General features: G+C 34.5%; 1 protein-coding gene across 14 annotated transcripts in view; it reads right to left on the bottom strand.

The window, feature by feature from the left end:
• ADGRL3 (adhesion G protein-coupled receptor L3) overlaps window positions 1–16,307 on the bottom strand; it is a 784,802-nt gene that overhangs the window by 239,926 nt on the left and 528,569 nt on the right. The gene's annotated exons all lie outside the window — the stretch shown is intronic.

Here is a 16,307-nt window from a genome sequence, read left to right as displayed (position 1 = left end):
AAATCTGTGTTATGGTGGTTACAGCTTCCAAACTCTTTTTGGTAACTTAAAACTTTAGAGTTTTGCTAAATTTTATGATAAAAATTCAATTGAGTATCTAGATCATTTCCAAATAACATAAGATATTAGACATTGATTGCTAAATGTACGTTTGTCTACTTTTGGCTTTTCATTACAGGAAAACTAAAAGGTGTTTTGGGTCTATTGGTAAACATGTGTTTTATTAAAAGATTGTACTATAAAGTAACATATTTCTAGAAGTTATGAAGTGTTTATAAATTTTCCAAACCACAAGATACTAATGTAAAAGAAAGTTTATATTTGTTTACTTAGTTTTTACTTACAAATTAAGGTTTCTAAAGGTTAAAATTTCTAATTAGTATATGTGATTGAAGTTACTAAAAATTAAGAAAAATATGTCTGTGTACAGGGAAAGTAAGATGTATAAAGAAGGTACAAAGAATGGAAATATTTTGTTTGGTTAAGAAAGATAAATTTGTCCTCAAGTACTAGGAGGGAAAAGAAAGACATGGGACAAATTCTGAATGCAAAAAGGAAGTTATAGAAAGTTTGTGGAAGAGGAATTCTGGAAAAAGAGTTTTATGCATGGTCAAGTTGGCTAAGATTAAAATGAATTTAAGTAAATGAGTTTTAATATCAGAAGTAAGCTGGTACAAAATTATAATTTGGTCTTATTTCTCTTAAAGGGATAATTTCTTGAACTTGATAAAGAGGTTATAAAAGATTTTTCTTTACCTTTGAGTAAGTCTACCTAAAAAAACAAAAACAAAAACCTGTTAAAATGATTTCCTACGTTCAAAAGACTGAGGTCTCTCTATTAAGGCTTTTTGGACTGTTAATGCTCTGTTTGCTTTGACTTTTTGTATTTTTGACAAGCTCCCCAAAATTCATATCTTAAAGTCTTTTTTTTTCACTTTTTTTTCTTTGGGAATTTTCAAAGGGCCCTGGAACTTCTCAAAGAAATTTGCTCTCTTCCTATAAGGAGAAAGATACTAAACTTATTAGGCTTATTCAGTATGTTAAATTACATAGAAAGCATTGTCAGACAAGTGATGATAAGCCTGCTTAGGTGGTATTTCGTGGGTAAATGTTATTGATATAGGTGTTTTAAAATTGTATAACACTACTGAAATTCTGATCTGTCCTGGTTATCAGTCATAATTCTGGTTATTATTATTTTAAAATGTTGTATGTCACAAAATTAACCAAATTTCTCTGTCAATTGCCATTTTGAGGTCTTGTTCTTTACAGACATTTCTTTGCTCTAATGCTTTTGCAAAATATGTTTCAACTTCAGAAAAATTCATGGAAAGGACTCCGACATTTACACTGGAATACAGGTTTCTGACAAACTTTCTGATCATAAAACTGAACTTGGTAAGAAATTACAGAAATCTGATGGAGAAACTGACTTCATGAAGCTGCTCACAAAAAGACTGGGATCGAGAATGGATTACACAGGACTGAATGAACTGATAAGGATGATTATAATTTTTATGATTTTTCGTTTGAAGTATTGCGGAATTTTTAATGTTTTCTTTTTTCAGATTTAAGGAAAACTTTTTCTCTTTTCTCCTGAGCTAGCTATAACATAACAATTTGGTAAATGATACTTTTGTAAGTAAAATTGAAATATTTATCTTTTTCTCTCTATCTGATTCCTCGAATTTGGAAACTCTTAGTGAGTGAGTATTGTTGTTTTCATGGCAATATAGTTATTTGCATAAGTTCAATAAGAATCTGTTCTCCTTATAACAGGACACAATTGGAAACACTGGTTATATTACCAAGGTTGTGACTGGAACATCATATTTGCGATATAACCATACAGCTTTTGAGGAATGAAGATTGGACTTTATAGAATAAAGCTACATGGAAATATTGGCCTGGTACCTTATGTTCCAAGCAGCACTTACCAGGATAAGTAAAGAATGTCACTTATCTGGCAGGTACAAGGAACCTTGAAATATTTTGGGGGAACCTCGGAAGAGAGGAATTCACCCAAATCTGTAGGTATTGCAGGCGAAGTCTGATGACAAAATCCTTGGCTTGACTTTTCTGGCCTCGAGAGGCCTTTGAAGTTCAATGTGAGATTCCTTATAAAAAGTTCCAGCAAAGCAGATTTAAGGAGCCTATGTGATCAATTGCTATTCTTGCTGTACTTATGTAAATAATTGGGCCAACTCTATTGGAACTAGACTTATTTTGCAAACTAGTTAGTTTTAATTGAGCTATATTAATAAAAATGAGGGTGATTTTAGAGAGAAAAATTGTATTTCAGTAAAAACTATAGTATACATTTGCGGATATTAGATGCTAGTTTTGTTAATTGTCTTTTGAGGTTTTTGTTTTAGATCTGTTGACTGGACTGGATCCTGATTTCTTCTAGTCTCCTGAAATATCTGGCTACAGATCTCCAAACTAATGTTTTTCATTTTTTTCCATCATTTTCATTTGGAATCACCAAAAACTGAACCTGCCCTTTTTCCTGAAGCCTTACAAACTGAAGCTGATGGACTTGATATAAACTTAAGAGATGACCTGATGACATCATCAGAGACATTTTAAACTGTAAAAGATACTTTGACGCTGACATCTAAAAATCTTAACTGGCTGTCCTCTAAACGCAGAAACTGCTTTACAACTTGCTCCAACCATTAACCTTGTTTTTCTTTTGTTTACATAGAAATGCTTCTATTAAATACTTGATTGCTTGCTTCCATAATATAGGTGTAACCTTGAGAGCCCACCTGCATCACCACCTTCTAAAATGAACTTAATTGAACTGATCTATTATCAGGACTAAGAAATGTGTTCAGTGAGATGAAACAATCTACCAACTCAGCTTCTGGACTATGAAACTTCTTTAAGTTTCAAAAGGACTGTGAAACTTCTAGGGAAGTTTCAGAGGAGGGAACTGATGGTGCTCAGGGCAAGCTACCCCAGGAGGCACCACTCTGGCATGCGGATTATTTCCAGCTGAAGACAATAAGGACTCAGAGAACTCAGGAAGAATATTTGAGTTTCCCCTCCCAAACTGCCTAAAGAATTTAAAACAAAAGATCTGTTTCAGGAAAGAGTTGTTATCATGATGGCTGTAAAGATAATGTAGGATAGAGGTTACAACAGGAAAGGCACCAAGCCTCTTTTATCAAAAACTGTCTCTCCCTGACCACATTATCTATAGATGACCCTGAAAAGAACTGTCTTCCTGGCCTCTGAAGTCCCAGACCACTACCCACCCCCAACACGGTCCTCGCCTTTAGCTGCAATACTTAAGCAAGCAGCTTAGACAGAGGGACGAGTTGCTCATTTCTGAGTTTCTCCCATGTATACATGTTATTAAACTTGGTATTATTTTCTCCTGCTAACCTATCTTGTTAATTATTTGGCCAGCCATAAGAACCTTAAGGAAAAGGGCAGAGGGAGATTCTCCCTCTTCCCCCGACAGCATACATCACACAACAAAATAAATGATAATCCACACTCTTATGTAGAGGGACACAGACAGTAAGCAATTAACACAATAAATACATCAATAATATTGTATATGTGAGATGTTAAGGGCAGTGGAAACATATTAGAACAGGCTAAAGGGGATCTGGAGTGGGAGGGACAGGTTGCAATTTTAAATAGGGTGATCAGGGAAGGCCTAATTTAATTTCCGTGAACAGCATTTGAAGAGTTCAAGAAAAGATGAGATAATATCTGACTTTTATAGGAAACTATAAAAAGGTAAAAGTATAGATAAGGGTCCAAATCTAATTTTAGTAATTAAGAATGAAAGAACAAAATGTACCGGTATCAGATGCTTTTTTCTCATGCATATATTTCAAATTTTACACATATCTATAGGCATATTAATAATGTCATCAATGACCAATGAATAAAAGAAGACATAAATAAAATATGGAGATATACAGTTGGGAAAACGAACATAACTTTCTTCCTAAAGTAAAAACATATTTTACTGCCATAAAGTCCCCATTGGTTTCTCTAGTTACACCATCTTTCAACTCAAATTTTCCTCATTTTCTGAATAGTGCTATAAACAAGTTTAATAGTTTATGGCCCTCCAGGCAGATTGTATGCCTTCTTTTTGTTTGTTTGCTTTAAATTTTCAACTGCTAATCTTGATTATTTCCTCTAGAGATCTGACATTTCCCCCTCTTTAATAACAATAAAATAGATCTCATATTTTTGCTTCTGGGGTTTTTAACACTGTTATTTTCCTTTTAAAATCATTTGGACAATAGCAAGTTATATCTCTGCATCTCTCTGCCCTACAACAATAATGATTCCATGTGGAATGTGGGAACCTATACTAAACTACATTTAAGAATGGCATATGGAATTTTTCTAAGTTTTTCAAATACTCTGAAAGTAGCTAAGCCTCCTCAAAAAAAAAAAAAAGTTTAATTTCTTGTTAAAAATAATCTCAGCTACTGATAAAAAAAATACCAGAGGTCAATGTGTAGTTTGTGCTGATGGAAAATTGGGCGTGTTTAGCATTATAATAGCTTGCTTTTTTTGTCTTCAAATCCCAGTCTGACTATAACCATCTGTCATTTATAAAGTGAGCTTTCAGGTGAAGATGTAAACACCAATCAAAAGTAATCATCAACGAGAAGAATTGTACAGTTGCCAATTTGATACCCATCTTTTCACTCTGGCTCTTTTCCCCCTTCATCTTACTACTCATACTTATTTTCAGTGAATTTAGGAAAATATGAGGTAGCAGAGAAACAACTACATGCTTGACTTATTGAGGATATAAAGCCATTGATGGAGGTGCAAAGGTCACTGATGGGCTTCTCCCCAGTGGATATTACTTGTCACACAGAAAATGGATGGAGTAATTTGAAGCAAAGGTAACTTTCCTGTTGGTGTGTGTATATGAGTGTATTTTATCCAGCAAGCATTTTTTCAGTACCCACTCCCTTTGGTGGTCAATATTAACAATACCATGTAAACAAGATAATATGATCCCTCCACTGAGAGATTTCAGTTTAGATTCAGGATTAGATACAGTGAAGTATGATATGTACTTTGATAGAGGTGAGAGAAAAGAGCACAACAATAGCATCTAGCTGAGGTAAGTGAAGGGAGGGAAGCACAGTACCCAGAGAAAGCTGAGACTGAGGGAACAGCAAGTTGTCATCCAGTGAAAGACTATGGCGGGCATAGGGCAGCAGAAGGAACATCATGAGCGGATGCTTGCAGATCATATGAGTAAGAGGGCTAGGGGACAGCAAGCCACAGTGGAGGGTGGGCAAAAAAGATGATTAAAAAATAATAAAAATGTTCAGAAATGTACAAAAAAAAAAGCAAGAATATATGCCCATTATCCAGCTTCAACAATGGTCAATTCAGGGCCTATATTGTTTCATCTCTCCCCTCCCATGCCCCCTTCTCATTCCAGAATATTTTGAAGCAAATTCTGGACATCATATAATTTCATCTGTAAATTATTTGAGTATGTGTCTACAAATTATAAGTGCTCTTTTAAAATAACCATAATAGCATTATGATACCTAAAAATTAAGAAGCTTTATCATGAAAAATGGATTTAATGTCAAATTCAATAAAGCACTTGTCAAGAAGAAATTAACAAGTCTCAAAGAAATGAATCCTTTTAGCCTGCAAAATATTCCACTGGTCCCAGTGTTGAAAGTGTGTGGGACTGAGGAATGCTTTATATTTATGATGAATTCTGGTACTCACAGATAGAGAGGGGAATCTATTTTATAAAACCATACAAATGCTTTTCTTTCTTTCACAAGCATGAAAAATAGACTTGATAGTTAAATGACAAACATTGAATTTTGGAAGCACCACTTCAAAAATTATTCCATGAAGTCTCAAAAACCTACTGTAGCAAGCATTACAACAATAGACTTAAAAAAGAAAAAGAAAAAGAAATCAGAGCATTTATCTTCCCTGAATTTTTAGTTTTATATAATCCTTCAAAAATAAACAGGAAAAGGGCCGGCTCTGTGGCTTAGCAGTTAAGTGTGCCCGCTCTGATGCTGGCGGCCCGGGTTCAGATCCCGGGCACGCCCCAAGGCACCACTTCTCCGGTCCAACCCAAGGCCGAGTCCCACGTACAGCAACTAGAAGGATGTGAACCTATGACATACAACTATCTACTGGGGCTTTGGGGGGAAAAAATGAATAAATAAAAATCTTTAAAAAAAAATAAATAAAAAATAAACAGGAATGAATACATTAGAAAACTGAAGATCATATTAATAAAAACAGTTATTTTCTAAGAGGCTAATACTAAGAAGCACCATGTGAGGTAACTATTGTCTCCCATTTTAAAAATGCAGTAACTAAAGCTCCATAAAGTTAAGTGCATTTTCAAAGTTATACAATAGTGTATGTGGGAATCAAGTTTCAAATCCAGAGACTATGTTCTTCCTATATAGCTTACTGCCCCCACATCCTATAAATATACACACGGGGGTGGGGAGAGAAGGCAAATATACTATAATTTCTAAAACATTAGAAAGTTCTAGTTCATTGTTTCCAGGATACCCAAAATTATGTGTTTACATTACTAAAAGACTAAATCACAGAACAATCAGGATTCTAAAATTACTCTTCTCAGACAATGAGCAAAACATTATGTTCTACCTAACAAAGAGGGTAGTTATATTAGCCCTCTCCTGGCATTTTTTTATTTTAACTGATTCCTTAAAAAAGGTTATTAGGGTTGAGTAATACAGATCCCCTTGAATCATTGTGATTTCCAAAAGCTGGTAAAAAGAATTGAAGTGGACCTCTCCCCTGCCACGCACTCACACACTCTCACATCTTTCCTATTCTTTACCACCATTGTACTAAGCTCACGTTTTGCAAACAATAGAGTAAAAAGAAAATATTTTAATATCCAATCGGTTAATATTCGGGCCTATTCCACTGAAGGTGTTAGTGTTCAGGGTGGGGAGCATGACAAGCTAGATTAGAAAAGTCAAAATTTGGTTAACATAGGCAAATCTAATCACCAGAACTGTGATGTTGGCAATGAACTCAGGGGCCAATAATTCCAGTGGGTCAATTAACACACGACAGACAAGAGGCTGTTTCTAAGCCTCCTTCACTGCCAGAGCAATCTTGATTTAGGAATTAAAGTGACCTCAGATATTTTGCTTAGAGCTTGTGGTAGGTAGAATATTGGTCCCCCAAAGATGTCTACTTCCTAATCCCCAGAACCTGTGAATATATTATATGGCAGAAGGGACTTTGCAGATGTGATTAAGGTTGAGATGTGGAAATTATCCAATCTAATCACATGAGTTCTTAAAAGGGAGGCAGAAGAGTAAGTCAGAGTGATGTAATGTCAGAAAGACTAGACGAGCCATTGCTGGCTTTGAACGTGGAGGAAGGGGACCAGAACCAAGGAATGGTGGCTGCTTTCAGAAGCTTAAAATGACAAGAGACTACAGAAAGAACTGATTTTAGCCCAGTGAGACCTGTGTCAAACTTCTGTTCTAGAGAAATGTAAGATGATAAATTTGCATTGTTTAAGCTTCTACCTATGTGGTAATTTTTTCCAGCAGTGATAGAAAACTAATACACAACTTAATAACTGGTATTTATTTTAATTCTAAAAAATCCTGTTCTTATTAAGTGTACTAATTATTTGAATACTGTATTTACAGGGTACATATTCAACTGGGATAAAATGATAGCCTCTCACCAACCTGATGACCCATAGGCAATCTCTCTTTCCAGTACCCTGTGTATCTTTGTAGAGTTATTCTATGACCCTATAACACACACACATACACACACACGATCACACAAATATTTGTTTATTTGAATTGTTGTCATATTAAAACACACTAATACTCTGCATTTTGCCAAGCCTGCTCTAAAAAGTAATTCTAGAGCTTCAATTGTTTAACCACAACTTTCTAACCCCTATAGATCCCTGTATTATATTATTAAGAATGTACAATGATCTAAAAAGTCACCTATGGCACAGATAACTTGACATTCTTTTAATCAGAAATAGGAGAACATTTCATAAGGTCATGTAATGACTTGATTGCAACAAAATGATAAGTATAAAACACAACTATATATAATGAGATGGTTAACTAGACAAAACAAGAAATCAAAAAGATGAAATGATTTCTTTAGAAATTATCTAGCCCAACGGCTATAATTTACAAAGGAGGAAATAGGCCCAGATAAAATACAGGACACATCTAAAGTCACCCTCTATTTAAAGGCATAGGCAGACAAAGGATAATAGTCATATGACTCATAGACATGGGCTCTTTCCTCTATACTAGTCTTGTCTTTCTTTACACATATTTTTTATTAAGATATCGTCAGAGCAATTAAAAAAAATTCACAGCAAAATTAAGACGAAGGTACAGAGATTTTCCATAAATCCCCTGCCTCCATTCCCCATGCACAGCCATCATCAACGTCCCCCACCAGCGTGGTACATTTGTTGCAATTGATGAACCTACATTGACATCACAATCACCCAAAGTCCGTAGTTTACAGCAGGGTTCACTCTTGGTGGTGTACATTCTATGGGTTTGGACAAATGTATAATGATATGTGTCCATCATTATGGTATCATACAAAGTATTTTCACTGTACTAAAAATCCTCTGTGCTCTGCCTATTCATACCTCCTCCTCTTTTCTTGATCTTTCTATTTTTATGATAGAAAATACAGAAAGTGTAGAAATTTGGTTGGCTAACAAAATAGGGCTAGGAATGCTGCAATATAGGAAAATAAAGTTTTGTATAAAAGTAAGATTTAGTCAATCCACTTTTTTGAAATTATGTAGGTCACAGATTTACTGTGATAATGAAATTAATAGTGGCATAAAGATTATTAGAGTCTAGTACAGAATCAAGGTTCATTAAATGTGAGTTTCTTTACCCTGCCTACTCCTTTAATAAATATTTCCTTTTGGGTTATTTCATTGCTGTGTTGTGCATTTCTGACATCTCATTCATCAGTAAAGAAAAATGATAAACACAAGTAATGAAAAATAAATTATTTTTTGAAGTTTTCTTTTTTATTATTTTTACCTAATTTTTGGTGGGAGGAAATTAAGACCTGAGAATTTTGGATTGACCTGGAATCACTCTTTGTCATGGTCTCTGACACTCAGAATCTGATTGTGTAGTAGAATATTAAAATGTAGGCAAGCTTGATTTCAATTTTCTGTTATATACCAGCTGTATTCCTTGTTAGTATTCAGATACTTCATGGTGTTTTAAGAATATAACAGACATTCTGTACAGAAATGTGATAATGAAGTATATATGATCTTCTTGATGATATATCTTTCTACAAGAATGAGTCATTCTAAAATCATAAATTTTTTAAATAAATTATCTAATGTTAGTTTTTTTGTTTTGTTTTGTTTTGTTTTTTTTTGTGAGGAGGACCAGCCCTGAGCTAACATCCAATGCCAATCCTCCTCTTTTTTTGCTGAGGAAGACTGGCCCTGGGCTAATATCCATGCCCATCTTCCTCCACTTTATATGGGACGCCGCCACAGCATGGCTTAACAAGCGGTGCGTCGGTGCATACCCGGGATCCGAACCGGCGAACCCAGGGCCGCCACAGCGGAACGTGTGCACTTAACCGCTTGCGCCACTGGGCTGGCCCCTCTAATGTTAGTTTTATACCAGTTATTGATCCTGGAGCTTACAAAGACTGAGTAAAATAACTCTTCAACCCAAAAAAAGGCAAAAGAGAAAGAAAGGAACTGCGAATGAGCTTTTATTAATTCTCTCAATTGCTCATTTATTCATTTGGACAATATTTAATGAGTGCCTACTATGAGACTGACACCAGGTACTGGAAATAAACCAGTGAACTGTCAACTCTAGTACTTACAATCAGAGATACAAAATTATGAGATTTAATTGAGAAATCCATTTGCTAAGAGAGCCCAATAAATATGTGTGTGACTCACAGTAGGTGTTCAATACATACTTATTACTTTTTGTCTATAAGGAAGACAAAAATAACCTTAATAACAGAGACTTAAAAGCTCCTTGGGTGACTCAGGAAAGGTTGGCAGAGGAATGATTACAAGGCGGATGCTGCGACTCTGTGAGACTAAAGCTATTTGTCATGTTTGTTCTCCTAATTTCCTTGTGATATGCGGAAATATGATTCACCATATTATAAAATGCTTTTTAAGAGAGAGAAAAAGATGAGGTGTTTTCCATGGTTTTTTATTTAGGGCAAAAATTACATAAAGGGCATAGCCTATACATTTCTTGAATCCATATTTCTACTCATAATTCAATTCACCTATCAAAACTTAACATTAAAAGAAGATAGCAATTATTTAACCTTTTTCAACAGGTAGCTTAGATAGCAAATTCTAAGAAAACAAAAAGGGTGAAATAGGCTTTATACTCATTTTCTCTGTTATGAAAATTTATATAATACTTAAAATTTTTGTTCTCTAGTCATTGTATACTACATGGAAAAATGTGAATAGCAAATGTGTGTGTATATTTATATTTATAATCACATAAACACACACACACATATACACCTTGGTTACTCTCAAATTATTATAGGATTTCTGAAACTTGTTTTAACATTTGTTATAATTTTATAAATAATAAAACTGAAACATCCTTTCACTTCTCTAATCTGCCTTTGTTGGAAGAATAATCTAAATGAACACATTTAGTGAAAACTTTACATAGAACAATTCAGATATAAAACTCCACGAGGGTTGGAAGCATATCAACTACAGTTTCTATGTCTTCTCTGTCATCCTAGGACCCACTCACATGTCTTAGACATTGTAAGAACTCAATACATTCCTGGTGAAAATTCACAGTAATGACATAAAAGAAACTAAGACTAATGTCAAAATTCCTACACTTCAAATCATAAACAAGACAAATAGTAAAACTTTGGGAAAAATTCTTTCAAAAATGGAAACAAATTCATAGTGCAACTAACTTTGTTTAATTGAGAAGTGTTACAAATTTGGTAACTATGTTAACTCAGCCTGTTCATTTCTTGCAGAAAACATTCACAGGTTTCTTGAAAAAGTTTCTACCAAATGAGACACATACCAATTCTCCAAATACAGACTTTACCCAATGCATTTATGTAAGTAGATCTTTTAAAAATTACTCTTCTAATGTCCTTTAGCAATTTTATTTTCCCCCAGTAATATAATTATTAAGTGGCTTACATCATTATGATAAACTGTGAAAAACTTGGATAAATTGGCACCATATTTCTATTATTTATCTGTATTTAACAGAACTGAAAATACTTAATGCCATAAAGGAAAGATTGAAATTACGCGTTTAGGAGAAAGGGTTATGGTGCCTGAAAAGTGATATCAGAATTGTTTCAAAGGGGAACCAGCAGGTGAAAATTTGCTTCTAGAACCACAGAAGGAAGCAGCAAGAGGAAAAGCATAGACCAGGGTATTCACAACAAAGAGGTTTGTTCCCTAGAGTACAGTCAGGAAGCTGTCCTGCTGTGCTTATGTTTTTAAAGTTCTGCTTCAAAGATTATCCTAGCATGCTAAGAAAAACATAACATGTTAAATTTTTTTGACCTCCCCGCTGATAGATCAGAAAACATCCAGTAATATTAACTCAAAAAGAGCATGTTCAAAGTATCTGAAACAAGGTTTGTAGGTGGATAGCAACAAAATGCTAACACCTTTCACGTTAGCCCCTGCCCCCAAGTAAGGGTCCAAGATATGAAAAGTAGCAGCCCAGATTTGACTGAACAAATGCTATCAATGGAGAAGTGTGACAATGTAGATCTCAAAGTCAAAGCTACTCACCATGTGTACTCATCATTTGCTACTCTCAAATGACGCCCATCAGGCCTTTTTCCTCTCAGCTCCTAAGTCAGTAAATCTTAGAGAAGGCACATCTACGTATAGGAGAATTAGAATGAGGCCTTGGGGTACTAGAGTCATAGTAAACTAAACGTACCTCAGCTTACTTCAGAAAAGAGTAGAAAATTTCAAATATATTCATTATAGGTCCAATATTCAAAGACATTCTTCATATGTATAATGATATAGTTAAGCAAGATAACGAAGAATCAGAGAAGGTTTTTACAAGAATATATGTAAAGTTTGTTTGTGAAATTAACTGTTCTTTTAAAGAAAAGAGACAGGGAGACGCTTATTTTCTCCACAATTAGGTCAGAATCTCTCCTTCCTTTTTATCAATCCATGCAATCTGTGAGAGGATCTCTCAGGAAGGCAGCCCAGCAGGACCTGCCAGCATGTTTAGCTAGTTGACTGAGATCAATATATGCCCAAAAGACTGGCATTCACTAAATTCCATGCAAAGGTATTGCATGCACAGGCTTACAAAAGTGGGATCAGAATGACCCACGCATAATAAGACCAAATCAGCACCTAGAGAAATAAAAGAATATGGATATTCTCCCAGGATGACGACAGTGAATTTTACCACCTAATTCTTTTCAATAAACTCTAAAATATATCATTGTACGGAATGAAACTGCCTGTAGTGAAATTTTGACAACTCCCCACTGTGTGCTAAAATGCTGTCTGCTGAAAAATCTGAACTCTTTGTGCAAATTGTTCATTTTTGACAGATTTATCCCACCTTTACGTTTGCAGTCTTAATCAAAGGAATTTGGAAAAGTTAGAATTTAGCTTTACACTCAAAGAACAGGAAGCACTATTAGCATAATTTGGAGGTACCAGGCATTTATATTATAGTTATCTATAAAAAGCAAGAATTGTAATAGAAGTGAAAATATTTATAAAGTAACAGTATAGAGTTTGATTGATTTTAAGATACTGTATATTAGATTTTAATAGGAATATCTTTTTTCATAGTTATGTCATACTATTTGATAGTTTTGTTTTCCTCTTTACGAGACAGATACACTATTTTCATAGTTGTAAAAAGGTCATCTTATTTCATTATTGCAACATAATGCATGAATAAATGAATCTCTAGGCTGCCATTATATCTCTATTTTGCTGAAAATTTTGCATATTGTAGTCTTATTTTTTTCCTTCAGACTTCAAGGAAACAGCATCTGATAAGAGATATTTTAGCTTACCTCAAGTGAGATTAAAGTATTAATTCTTATTCATAAAGGATTTTCTTTTAAGATTTACATTTGGGGAAACAAGCCAAGAAACAATAAACATGACTCCAAGGACCTGTTTATAAAAACCAAAACACTTCTACTAGTGTAAATTTAGATGATTTTTTTGTTGTATAGAATTATACGCCTATTTTCTTTGTTTAGCATCCCTTTCTTTCAAGATACATATTGCATTCAACATTAATCATGCTCACTTTAAATACACTGGGTAGAGCTGACCCTCTCCAGTATCCTCTAAAATCTGAGAGGTGAGTTCATCACCCAGGTTTGGCCACTCAGAGGATTCCATCAAACATATTAGAAGACACTCAGTTTGTGAGTGTCTTTAGGTCTGAAGTGTGTCTCTTGTATGTAGCATATATATGGGTCTTGTTTTTTTATCCAGTCAGCCACCCTATGCCTTTTAATTGGAGCATTTAGTCCATTGACGTTTAAAGTAGCTATTGATAAGTATGTACTTACTGCCATATTCTAACTTTTTTTTTTTTTTTTTAAAGACACTCACAAACTGAAAGTGAAGGGATGGAAAAAGATACTCCACGCAAATGGCAATGAAAAGAAAGCTGGGGTAGCAGTACTCATATCAGACAAAATAGACTTTAAAACAAAAACTGTAAAAAGAGACAAAGAAGGGCATTACATAATGATCAAGGGAACAATCCAACAAGAGGATATAACACTTGTAAATATCTATGCACCCAATGTAGGTGCACCTAAATATATAAAGCAATTATTAACAGACATAAAAACAGAAATAGACAGTAACACAATAATAGTAGGGGACTTTAACACTCCACTTACACCAACGGATAGATCATCCAAACAGAAGATCAATAAGGAAACATTGGCCTTAAACGACACACTAGAACAGATGGACCTAGTAGATATATACAGAGCATTCCATCCAAAAACCGAAGAATACACGTTCTTTTCAAATGCACATGGGACATTCTCCAGGATTCATCACATATTAGGCCACAAAACAAGTCTCCATAAATTTAAGAAGATTGAAATAATACCAACCATCTTTTCTGACCACAACGGTATGAAACTAGAAATCAACTACAGGAAGAAAATCAGAAAAGCCACAAATACATGGAGATTAAACAAAATGCTACTGAACAACAACTGGGTTAACAAAGAAATCAAAGAAGAAATCAAAAAATACTTGGAGACAAATGAAAACAAAAATACGACATGCCAGAATTTATGGGATACAGCAAAAGCGGTTCTAAGAGGGAAGTTTATAGCGATACAGGCCTATCTCAACAAACAAGAAAAATCTCAAATAAACAATCTAACAATGCACCTAAAGGAACTGGACAAAGAAGAACAAACAAAGCCCAAAATCAGTAGAAGAAGGGAAATAATAAAAATCAGAGCAGAAATAAATGAAATAGAGACTAAAAAAAAATAGAAAAAATTAATAAAACCAAGAGCTGGTTCTTTGAAAAGATCAACAAAATAGACAAACCTTTAGCTAGACTCACCAAGAAAAAAAGAGAGAAGGCACAAATAAGTAAAATCAGAAATGAAAGAGGAGAGGTTACAACAGACACCTCAGAAATACAAAAGATTATAAGAGAATACTATGAAAAGCTATATGCCAACCAATTCGACAATCTGGAAGAAATGGATAAATTCTTAGAATCATACAACCTTCCAAAACTGGATCAAGAAGAAGTAGAGAATTTGAATAAACCAATCACCAGTAAGGAGATTGAAACAGTAATCAAAAAAAACCTCCCCAAAAATAAAAGTCCAGGACCAGACGGCTTCCCTGGTGAATTCTACCAAACGTTCAAAGAAGACTTAATACCTATCCTTCTCAAACTCTTCCAAAAAATTGAGGAGGGTGGGAAGCTCCCTAACTCATTCTACGAAGCTGACATTACCCTGATACCAAAACCAGACAAGGACAACACAAAAAAAAAGAAAATTACAGGCCAGTATCACTGATGAACATGGATGCGAAAATCCTCAACAAAATACTAGCAAATCGCATACAACAATACATTAAAAAGATTATACACCATGATCAAGTGGGATTTATTCCAGGTATGCAGGGATGGTTTAACATTCGCAAATCAATCAACGTAATACACCACATTAATAAAATGAAGAACAAAAATCACATGATCATCTCAATAGATGCAGAGAAAGCATTTGACAAGATACAGCATCCATTTATGATAAAAACTCTGAATAAAATGGGTATAGAAGGAAAGTACCTCAACATAATAAAGACCATATATGAGAAACCCACAGCTAATATCATCCTCAATGGTGAAAAACTGAAAGCTATCCCTCTAAGAACAGGAACCAGACAAGGATGCCCACTGTCACCACTCCTATTTAACATAGTATTGGAAGTCCTAGCCAGAGCAATCAGGCAAGAGAAAGAAATAAAAGGGATCCAAATTGGAAAGGAAGAAGTGAAACTGTCACTATTTGCAGATGACATGATTTTATATATAGAAAACGCTAAAGAATCCACCAGAAAACTTTTAGAAGTAATAAACGAATATGGTAAAGTTGCAGGATACAAAATCAACATACAAAAATCAGTTGCATTTCTGTACACGAACAACGAAGTAGCAGCAAGAGAAATTAAGAATACCATCCCATTTACAATTGCAACAAAAAGAATAAAATACCTAGGAATAAACTTAACCAAAGAGGTGAAAGATCTGTACACCGAAAACTATAAAACATTTCTGAAAGAAATTGAAGAAGACACAAAGAAATGGAAAGATATTCCGTGCTCTTGGATTGAAAGAATTAACATAGTTAAGATGTCCATACTTCCTAAAGCCATCTATAGATTCAATGCAATCCTTATCAAAGTTCCAACAACATTTTTCACAGAAATAGAACAAAGAATCCTAAAATTTATATGGAACAACAAAAGACCCTGAACAGCTAAAGGAATCCTGAGAAAAAAGAACAAAGCTGGAGGTCTCACACTCCCTGATTTCAAAATATACTACAAAGCTATAGTAACCAAAACAGCATGGTACTGGCACAAAAACAGACACACAGATCAATGGAATAGAATCGAAAGCCCAGAAATAAACCCACACATCTATGGACAGCTAATCTTTGACAAAGGAGCCAAGAACATACAATGGGGAAAAGAAAGTCTCTTC

The sequence above is a fragment of the Diceros bicornis genome, chromosome 8 (assembly GCF_020826845.1).
Source record: "Diceros bicornis minor isolate mBicDic1 chromosome 8, mDicBic1.mat.cur, whole genome shotgun sequence".
Lineage (NCBI taxonomy): Eukaryota > Metazoa > Chordata > Mammalia > Perissodactyla > Rhinocerotidae > Diceros > Diceros bicornis.
The sequence above is the reverse complement of the archived record's forward strand: the minus strand, read 5'-3'. Positions and strand labels throughout refer to the sequence as shown.